At 40.4% G+C, this 10,903-nt stretch overlaps 1 non-coding gene across 1 annotated transcript; it reads left to right on the top strand.

Annotated features, from left to right (window-relative positions):
• Window positions 1-9,799: 9,799 nt before the first annotated feature.
• Window positions 9,800-9,948, top strand: LOC122674982. Its single transcript, XR_006335140.1, has one exon. It is a non-coding gene; the product is annotated as a small nucleolar RNA SNORA57 (small nucleolar RNA).
• The last annotated feature ends 955 nt before the right edge of the window (window positions 9,949-10,903 follow it).

Consider the following 10,903-nt stretch of genomic DNA (forward strand, 5'->3'; position numbering starts at 1 on the left):
GAAGCATAGATAACCACTGAGATCTCTGATTGGTGTCTGAGGTAGACGGTGTCCTGATGGGACTGAACCTTAACCTGTGGGATCTGTTGCTATCTCCTGGTAGACAGTGTCAGAACTCAATTAAGTAGTAGGACACCCAACTGGTAACTGAGAATTCACTGATGAGGGGGAGAGAACCGACACACTGTAATTGGTGTCAAAATTGTAGTAAACGAACAAATAGGTGCGGGATTCAGGTGCCAAACCTAAAGAGGGAACAATAACACTTAAATGAGACTACTGTTGGAATGTCTACATCTAAGTTAAAAACTAAATCATGAGGCTAGTAAAACAACTTTAAAAGAAAGTGGTGCAAACTTCCTGGTTTCATCTCCCTCTGTATTTAAGAAGTAAAGAGTACAATGGGGTTTATATGTGTTCTTTTGAATTATGATTTTCTCAGGGAATATGCCCAGTAGTGGGATTGCTGTGTCATACAATAGTTCTGTTTATAGTTTTTTAAGGAACCTCCATGCTGTTCCCAACAGTCAGTTCAGTTCAGTTGCTCGGTCATGTCCGACTCTTTGCGACCCCATGGACTGCAGCAAACCAAGCTTCCCTGTCCATCACCAACTCCCGGTAGCTGTATCAATTTACATTCCCAACAGTACAAGACTCTTGCTTTTTCTCCATGCCCTCTCTAGCATTTATTATTTATAGATTTTTTGGTGATGGCCATTCTGACCAGTGTAAGGTGATATCTCTTTGTAGTTTTGATTTACATTTCTCTAGTAATTAGTGATGTTGAGCATCTTTTCAGGTGGCTCTTGGCCATCTATGTGTCTTCTTTAGACAGATGTCTATTTAGGTCTTCCATCCATTTTTGGATTGAGTGGATTGTTTTCTTTGATTTTGATTTCCATCAGTTCAGTTCAGTTCAGTTGCTCAGTCGTGTCCGACTCTGCGACCTCATCAACCACAGCACGCCAGGCCTCCCTGTCCATCACCAACTCCTGGAGTCCACCCAAACTCATGTCCGTTGAGTCAGTGATGCCATCCAGCCATCTCATCCTCCGTCATCCCCTTCTCCTCCTGCCCTCAATCTTTCCCAGCATCAGGGTCTTTTCAAATGAGTCAGCTCTTCGCATCAGGTGGCCAAAGTATTGGAGTTTCAGCTTCAACATCAGTCCTACCAATGAACACTCAGGACTGATCTTTAGGATGGACTGGTTGGATCTCCTTGCAGTCCAAGGGACTCTCAAGAGTCTTCTCCAACACCACAGTTCAAAAGCATCAATTCTTCTGCACTCAGTTTTCCTTATAGTCCAACTCTCACATCCATACATGACCACTGGAAAAACCATAGCCTTAATAGACAGACCTTTGTTGGCAAAGTAATGTCTCTGCTCTTCAGTATGCTGTTATAACTTTCCTTCCAAGGAGCAAGCGTCTTTTAATTTCATGGCTTCAATCACCATCTGCAGTGATTTTGGAGCCCCAAAAGATAAAGTGTGACACTGTTTCCACTCCTTCCCCATCTCTTTACCATGAAGGGATGGGACTGATGCCATGATCTTAGTTTTCTGAATGTTGAGCTTTAAGCCAAGTTTTTTGCTTTCCTCTTTCACTTTCATCAAGAGGCTCTTTAGTTCTTCACTTTCTGCCATAAGGGTGGTGTCATCTGCTTATCAGAGGTTATTGATATTTCTCCCAGCAATCTTGATTCCAGCTTGTGCTTCCTCCAGCCCAGCGTTTCTCATGATGTACTCTGCATATAAGTTAAATAAGCAGGGTGACAATATACAGCCTTGATGTACTCCTTTTCCTATTTGGAACCAGTCTGTTGTTCCATGTCCGGTTCTAACTGTTGCTTCCTGACCTGCATACAGGTTTCTCAAGAGGCAAGTCAGCTCAGTTGTTTGTATATTTTGGAGAATCCTTTGTCCATTGCTTCATTTGCAAATATTTTCTCCCATTCTGAGGGTTGTCTTTTTGGAGGGAGGTCCAAGAGGGAGGCGACATATGTAGGCATATGGCTGATCCACTTCTGCAGAAACGAACACAATATTGTAAAGCAATTATATTCTAATTTTTTTAAAAGAAGTAAAGGGTATAAACTGGAGAGCAAATAGTTTTCTACTTGCTTTGCCCAACAAGACCTCCAAATAGCAGAAGTTACTTCAGAGAAGGAACTGTTTCTATTTGACAAAGAGAAAGGATAATTAACAGGGACCATCTGGAGAGAATCATGTATCTTGGTGGGAGTTTCTGGGAGTCTCTTTTTATACCCTGTTCTTTTTTTTTTTCTTTTAAGTACTTATTTGCCTGCACCGGGTCTTAGTTGCAGCATGCAGGATCTGGTTCCCTGGCCAGGGATCAAACCCTGGCCTCCTGCATTGGGTGTGTGGAGTGGGAGAGCAGAGTGTCAGCCACTGGACCCCCAGGGAAGTCCATGGGGAGTCTTTAATGACAGTTGAACCTCTAGAAGCCAGACAAGCTGCCCACGACACTGCCCCCATTCCCAAAAAAAAACACACACAAGGAAATTATCCTTATTCAGGAGCTGAGACACTTAGTATCAGGGATTCTCTCTCTTCTGATAAACCTGGGTCCTAAAGAAGGCTCCCAGGTAGACCATTTTTTTCTTAAAAAAATTCTTCATATTTGATCTGAAAATTTTCACTTTTTAAATGCAACCCATCAAAAGATGTTTTTTTTTTCCATTTTCTAGGTTATTTCTATTTAAGGATAAAATTGAATTTGTTTTAATAATGGTATGTGAAGAATTATGACAGATACATCCATTCATCACTTTCTTAAAAGCTTTTTAGTTTGTTTTCACAATATTTACTCCACACTTAACATTGATTTGTTTTGTTTTATGTTCTTAATCCCATGATTTTCAACTTTCTGTTTAACCTATACCTCAGACTTGGGAACCATCTCTTCATATATACTTGTACTTAATTATTCATCCTGCCCAAATGTTTTGCATTTGACTGAACATGCCCAGTTCTTATGACAATTTCTCATAGGTCTAATTGAGCAAACCTTTAATCAGTCGCTGTTCTCTGAACGCTCTCCAAGTTGTGTTGTGTTGTTTTGTTCCTTCAGCCTGGCATGTAAAATTGAGTATAGCTTGATCCAGCTGAGGCCTGGCCAGTGCCAAATCAAACAAAAATAGTTGCCTTTATCTTTTTTTCTCATATACGTCTTCATATAGTCCTATGAAGTGTTTCTCTCCCGTTTCAGTACAGAGTCTCATTCACTTGACACCCATCATAATCATCTGTGGCTGTCTTAGCTATTATTTTTATGTTTGTTGCAACTTAGTAAAAGTTAGCATTAAAAGCTAAATGTTAAATATTAAATCCATAGAAAAATTCCCTGTATTTTTCTTTCTAAGATTGTTCCATGAACATTTGGTATAAATGTGAATTATTTATAATTCACTAAAGCCTGTATAATTCTGAATCTCTGTTATACAAACCGGAAAGGATTCAGATGGCTAGGTACCAGGAAAGGTTACTGAAAACTGAAGAAAGAATAGACTGCTTTTGCGTTCTCCTGTCAAGAGTTCATCTGTAAGCATTATAAACCAATTTCAGCCAACTTAAGCAAAGGGGAAAGATACCAGTATTTTCAGTAGGCTGGAGAATCATGCTTAGAAACTAGCAAACATCATGAGTGCTCCAAAAAGCAAGACTCTCAGCCATGCTCTGAAGAAGAGCATTAGCATCCCCTTGAGAATGCTGTTTGGTTCTTACCTAGTCCTTCAGCATTCTAAACCCTGTAGTTGCAGGAAAAATGGGGTGCGAGAGGGTAGTCACATCCCAGGTCTCGGGTGAATTGCTGGGATGGGCCACCATGTGAGGATCCTTGGCTTTACTCAAGGAAGAATTTGAAAGCCAGCCACAGTAAAATGAAAGCAGTTTTATTTAGAGAGATATATATGCCACAGACAGAGTGCAGTCAATCTCAGAAGAGAGAGTTACCCCAAAATATGGGGTGGTTGGTTTTTATGGGTTGTGTAGTTTCATAGGCTAAGAAGTAAGAGTATATTCCAACTATTTGGGGGAAGAGATGGGGATTTCCAGGAACTGGCTCACTACCCACTTTTTTGACAGTCAGCCTCAGAACAGTCCTATTGCTGGTGGGTATGTCTTTAGCATGCTTAATGTATTATAGTGAGGCTCAAGGTCTACTGAAGTCAGCTTCTCTACCATCTTGGGCCTAATTGGTTCTAACTACCTTATGTCTTATCCTTAATGGATATATCATACCTTTAAAGATTATGTCCTACCCCCTGTTTTATTGGGCCCTGATCTTAGACACTGTGAGGATTCTGAAAGCAACAAGACTCAATCAGTGTCCTTTAGGACATTACAGACTAGAGAGGAAAGAAAGATACACAAATAGTGAAGTATAAAACCAAGTGTTTAATTTGATATATGAAAAGTATAATGTGCTAAAATTGAAGTCGTGGAAGGTCCTGGACACAGCTTTCACGCCCTCTACCCATAGAATCAGGGCATGTCATCCTTCCAGAGTATCGGTATGTTCACCAACCAGGAAACTCCACTGAGCTTTAGTTTCCAGAGCTTTTACCACAGTTTCATTATTTAGAAACTAACATTGGTCATATGATTGAACTCTGTCTCCAGCCTTCCTTCCTTTTCTGAAGGTCTAGATGACTCAAAGCTCAACCCTCTTAACACTTGGTTGGTCCTTCTGATAACTAGGCCCCATCCTAAGCCATGTCATTAGATAAAATCAGGTGTGATCCAAGACACTTACAAATAACAAAGATACTCTTATCATTCAGAAAATTCCCCTAGAGGCCAAGTGACAGGAACTCAGAACAAAGATCAGAGAAATTCTTCATTATTACAACAGAATTGAATAAGAAAATAGACATTTGTTCATAATAGTGAGTTAGCCAGTGGCAAGTTAAATAGCATGATAGTGGGATATTACTTAATCCCTAAGAAGTTGTGTAATGGTCAAGTTACTTTCCCCTTGAATTTCATACGATCTTTGTAGCCCTTATGCTAGTAATTACATCCCTCACTTCTGTCTACAGAGATGAGAGAACTGAATGTACCTTCATTTAACTGATTATCACTTTTCACAATGAAGTAGAGATGTGTGATATTACTCATGCTAGTACAATTATTTTTAACATTTTTAGGACACTGCTTCATTCATCCTTTAGCTCTTGCCATTCTTCAAAACAAATTTTTTTTAAATTTTTGGGTGATGATATACAGTTGTTATTTGTTGAAGACATAATCTAAGACTCACTTTCTTTACATTTTTTTCATCCTTCCCTTTTTCTTTTTCCCCTTTCCATGGACCTGTTTACCCAACTTTAGTACCAGAAATCAGTCTAGTGTTATAATTCTCTTTGGAAGTTAAGATTGATCTCTGCCAGTTAGGATGCTTTCAGCTCCAAGTGATATGATTAAACGCCAATTGGTCTAAACCATAATGAATTTTATTGGCTAACATGAGTTTCCTGGAGCTGGGAGTCTGGCTAGCATCTATAAATCTCATGGGCTATAAGGACAAGAGGTAGGTATTTGAACAAAGGAGCAGTTAGAAAGGAGAAGGAACAAAATGGACATTGAATGGGCAGCCAACATTATTCATTATACCTGAAGTATTGAACTGACAAACTGATATATAATAACAAAAACAGCATTTATATTGTATAGTATTTAAATTCATGTAGTACTTATAACGTGGATACTTTTATTGTTCTTCCTGCTAGGTTAAGACTCAGTGTTTTCACTGTGATAGCTGGGATTCAATCCCTATTTGGGGAACTAAGAGCCTGCAAGCTGCAAGGTGTGGCCAAAAACAAAACAACATAATTCACCCATCTTTTTCACTTCCCACCCCCTACCTCTGGCAACCACCAATCTGTTCTCTGTATCTATAAACTTGGCTTCGTATACATATTTTAGATTCCACATTTAAGAGAGCTTGTCTTTCTCTGACTTATTATTTCACTTACCATGATACCCTTGAAGTTGTAAATGGTAAGATTTCGTTCTTTTATGGCTGAATAATATCCCATTGTGCATGTGTATATATGTATGTATCACAGTTTCTTAATCCATTCATCCATCAGTGGAACTTAGGTTGTTTTCACATCTCAGTTGCTGTAACAAAAGGCTCTCTTGATTGGGGTGCATTCATCTTTTTCAATTAATGGATAAATACCCAGAAGTAGAATTGTTAGAGGAAACACACTGACTAAAACTGCCCACCCTGTCCAGGCACCATAGTAACAATTTGTGTGAGTTATTTTACAACAGGAGGGCCTGGTAAGGAACACGGCACTAACAAGCCACCACCAACTGGAAGAAATTTGAGAAAGGAGACGCCATGTGGGCATGTGTCCTGTGTCCTACCACCTCCACAGATCCTTCTTGTTGGCTTCCATCTTGGCTGAGCAATGCATGCGCCACCCCTTCACCATAGAACCCGAGATTGCAAGCCACGTGACAGAGCCGTCTTCCTGGGTTCCCCACCCGCCTGCTCTCTGCCCAGGCGCCCCTCCCCAATAGAGCCTCATGCTTTGTCAGCATGTGTGTCTCCTCAGACAATTGATTTCTGAGTGTTAGACAAGCGCCCACTTGGGCCCTGGAAAGGGTCCCCCTGACTGCAACATAATTCCTGGATCATGCGGTAGTTTTATTCTCAATTTTTTAAGGAATCTAAGTACTGTTTCCCATAGTGGTTGCACCAATTGACATTTCCACCAACAATGCAGACGGGTTCCCTTGTTCTGCATCCTTTTCAACACTTATTTCTCGTCTTTTTGATAACAGCCATTCTAACAGATAGGAGGTGATATCTCATTGTGATTTTGATTTGCATTTTCCTGATGATTATTGACATAGAGCATCTTTTCATGTACCTGCTAACCAGTTATCTGTATGTCTTTGGGAAAAAGCTTGTACTATCATCTGTGCTGTGCTGTGCTTAGTCAATCAGTCATGTCCAACTCTTGCGACCCCATGAACTGTAGCCCACCAGGATCCTCTGTCCATGGGGGAATTCTCCAAGACAAGAACACTGGAGTGGGTTGTCATGCCCTCCTTCAGGGCATCTTCCCAACCCAGCGATCAAACCCAGGTCTCTGCATTGCAAGCAGATCCTTTACCATCTGAGCCACCAGGGAAGCCCAAGAATACTGGAGTGGGTAGCCTATCCCTTCTCCATGGGATCTTCCTGCATTGCAGGCAGATTCTTTACCAGCTGAGCTTCCAGGGAAGCCTATTCAGGGAAAACTGTTCTATGCAGTTTTTAATCCGGTTATTTGTTTTCTGATATTGAATTATATGAGTTCATTATGTTTTTGGATATTAACCACTTATCAGGTATATGATTCACAAATATTTTCTCCCATTTGAGTAGATTGCCCTTTCATTTTATTGATGGTTTCCTTTGCTGTGCAGAAGTTTTTTAATTTGATACAGCCCCACTTGTTTATTTTTGCTTTTGGTGTCTATTATTCTTATTCTACAAATGATGAAATTGAGAGAGCTTAAGTGACTTGCAATGATATTGCAGAAAGATGAATTACCTACTACACTGGTGTGCTTAGTCACCCGGTCATGTCCGACTCTTTGTGACCCCATGGACTATATACCATGCCAGGCTCCTCTGTCCATGGGGATTCTCCAAGCAAAAATACTGGAATGGGTTTCCATGCTCTCCTCCAGAGGATCTTCCCAACCCAAGATCGAACCCAGGTCTCCCACATTGCAGGCAGGTTCCTTACCACCTGAGCCACCAGGGAAGCCCGTCACAGTGATTTTATCAACACAGTCCAGTTATTTGGTGGTGATGAGACATGAAACTCAGTAAATTCTTGTTTGATTTTGTGTCTTGCATATAAGATTCACTCAAAAGTAGTAAGTTTTATTTTAAAGTATAATTCAAGTAATTTGTTAAGGATGTGTAATATGACAATAGCCAAAAGGTGGAGACAACCTAACTCTTTATTGATAAATGCATGGATGAACAAAATGTGGTATATCCATAGAGGTGAGTATTATTAACCTTAAAAAGTTCTGATACATACTACAACATGAGTAAACCTTGGAAACTTTATGCTAACTGAAGTAAGGCAGACACAGAAGGCAAATATTGTATGACTTCACTTATTTAAGGTGCCTGGATTAGTCAAATTCATAGAGATGAAAAGCAGCTTGGGGATGGGGTTGTTGTTGTTTACTTGGTAAGTTGTGTCCAACTCTTGGCGACCTATGGACTGTAGCCCTCCTGGCTCTTCTATCCATGGGATTTTCCCGGCAAGAATACTGGAATGGATTGCCATTTCCTTATCCAGGGGATCTTTCCGACTCAGGGGTCGAGCCTGTGAACCCACATCTCCTGCATTGGCAGGTGGATTCTTTATCATTGAGCCACTAGGGAAGCCCAGGGAATGAGGTAATGGGTAGTTATTGTTTAACTGGTACAGAGTTTCAGTTTATGATGATGAAAAAGTGATGATGAAGTCTTTACATAGGTTACCTGATTTAATATTCACAACAGCCCTATGATGTAGGTACTATTATTATCTTCATTCTATGAATAAGGAAATCGAGGCACAAAGTGGGTTAAGTAGTTTGACCAAGATAATGCAGTTGGTAAATGTCAGAGCTTAGGCAGTTGACTTCAGAAACTGTGTTGTATCAGTTAATTTTATTACATTCCTTGAGGGGATTGCAGATGCTTTAGGGGGCTGAAAATGGAGGAACTCCTGTCCTAACAACCAATAGTTTTCGATTTATTCCATTTCATGTCCAGTACCTGAATAGGGAGAATGAATTTATAGAGTTGTTGATTATTTTATTTTTTGCATTACAGAATCTTAATTTGGAAGAGACTTTTTGACTTTTCCAGACATTGAACTTTCATGTACAATTAAATTTTCAAGATAATTTTGGAGACTAACACGGAGTTTTTTACTTTCATTTTTACTAAGGTAAATACAATGAAAGCATGAAACTATCTTTCATTATCACTATTAACAAAAAAGATATCTTAACACCAAAATAAATAGGAAGGTCGTAAAGACAGAAAAAGAAGGAACCCAGTTCAGTTGGATGAATTTACCTTTATGGAAATGATGCTTACTGCTTGTTTCTTATTTCACTGAATGTACCTGTGGTTAGTATAAACCTTGACATAGAGAAGCAACATTCTGAGAAAGAACAAATGGATATTTGGTCTCAGTCAACCACCTCCCACCAATAGCCAGTTGCTTGGATTCTATCACATTATACCAAGTGTCAGGGAGCCTCTGATGGCTCACTTGGAAGAATGTGGTTTCTCTAAGGTATGTTTTAATGACCATCTTCACTGGGCTATTTGAAAGTCTGTAGGGGCCTGCAGATCTTACCTTCCTTTAGTGAGAGGGTAGCACTTGCTCTAGCAGATTACTTTGGACATTTAACCTTTTATAGCTTATGCCATGAAATTTCTCTAAATACCTATTTTGAGTATAAAATACAAGGTGAATTTATGGATTTTAAATCTCGTTTCCCTGTCCTTGATTCCCATCTAGGTAGGCCACCAATTGTGATCTCTAACAGGAAAATGGATAGATCTGAAATTATTATTCATGTTGCTCTCTATGTAGACACATTAAAAAATAATTTGTCTCTCATTCTCTTAAAGAGACAAAAATATATGTTTTTTAAAATATCACAGTAGCAGAGGGCAGCGACTGAGTGAGTGTGGCCTATTCACCATGGGGGTCAGACTGGGGATCTCGGGGAGGGAGACGGTGCCTGTGGACCATCCTTTTCTTGGCAGGGGTCGGGCGTGCAACCCCGATCCGCATAATGTACAGAGGTAGAGGGGATGGGCTCTGGCCCGCTCGGTGTCCTGTCTTCACTACCAGCGGTCACCAGTCTGCCAGTTCTATCCTCAAGCGCTGGGACACAGAGAAAAAAAAGGCGGGGGGTGGGGGGAGCGGGGGAGGAAAGAAAAAGAGAAAGGAAAAAAAGTCACAGTAGCTGTTGAGATGTGTGCTAGCTTGATGAACTTGTGCTGAATATGGAAATACTCTTCCAGGCCAAGGAAATCTCAAAGAAAATGATCACCGTAACAAGGTAATTTTAAAGTTGCAGCACATTTGAATTTCCTCAGGTATCACCAGTTTAAAAACCCTAAAGGAGAATAACATCAATAGCAATAATTCAGATTCCACAGACTCATCCCTGCTGGTTCACAGACAGACTTCATATTTGTTTCTAGGAAGTCCCAGGGTGTGTTTGAAAAGTGCCCTAACAATTCTGTGAAGCTTTCCTGTGGTCTCCATCAAAAGGCAGTGCGGGAGAAGGAAATGGCAACCCACTCCAGTATTCTTGCCTGGAAAAGTCCATGGACAGAGGAGCCTGGCGGGCTGCAGCCCCTGGGGTTGCATGACTGCGCATGTGTGCACGAGGGTGGAGGGAGACGGGCTGGGAGCAACAAAGTGGGAGAACTAAAAAAAAAAAGGCAGTGCGGCTTCTGCCCAGCCAGGGGCTTCGGCAAAACCTGCTCACCAGTGAGGTGAGCCTCAGCGGTGGATACACTATAGACTTGCACTGAAGTTCCCACTGCATATGGAAAACCTGTCATTTCTGTATAATTGCAGCTCTAGCTCTAGATAATCAACCTATGTGCTTATTTTTAAGTTGAGGCTTATTTTTATTTTAGAAAAACCTCATTGATTAGTAATGACAGGAAATATGTGAATATTATATTTTGAATTAAGCACTTGAATGCACCAATCCTTCAGTGAATATTAATTGAGCACTAGTATGTACTATGCAGTGTTCTACATGCTAGGGATAAATGATAAACTAAGCTCCTGCCCTCATGGAAAGTTAACATTGAGTTCATGACGCCAGCTCAT

The sequence above is a fragment of the Cervus elaphus genome, chromosome 18 (genome assembly GCF_910594005.1).
Source record: "Cervus elaphus chromosome 18, mCerEla1.1, whole genome shotgun sequence".
Lineage (NCBI taxonomy): Eukaryota > Metazoa > Chordata > Mammalia > Artiodactyla > Cervidae > Cervus > Cervus elaphus.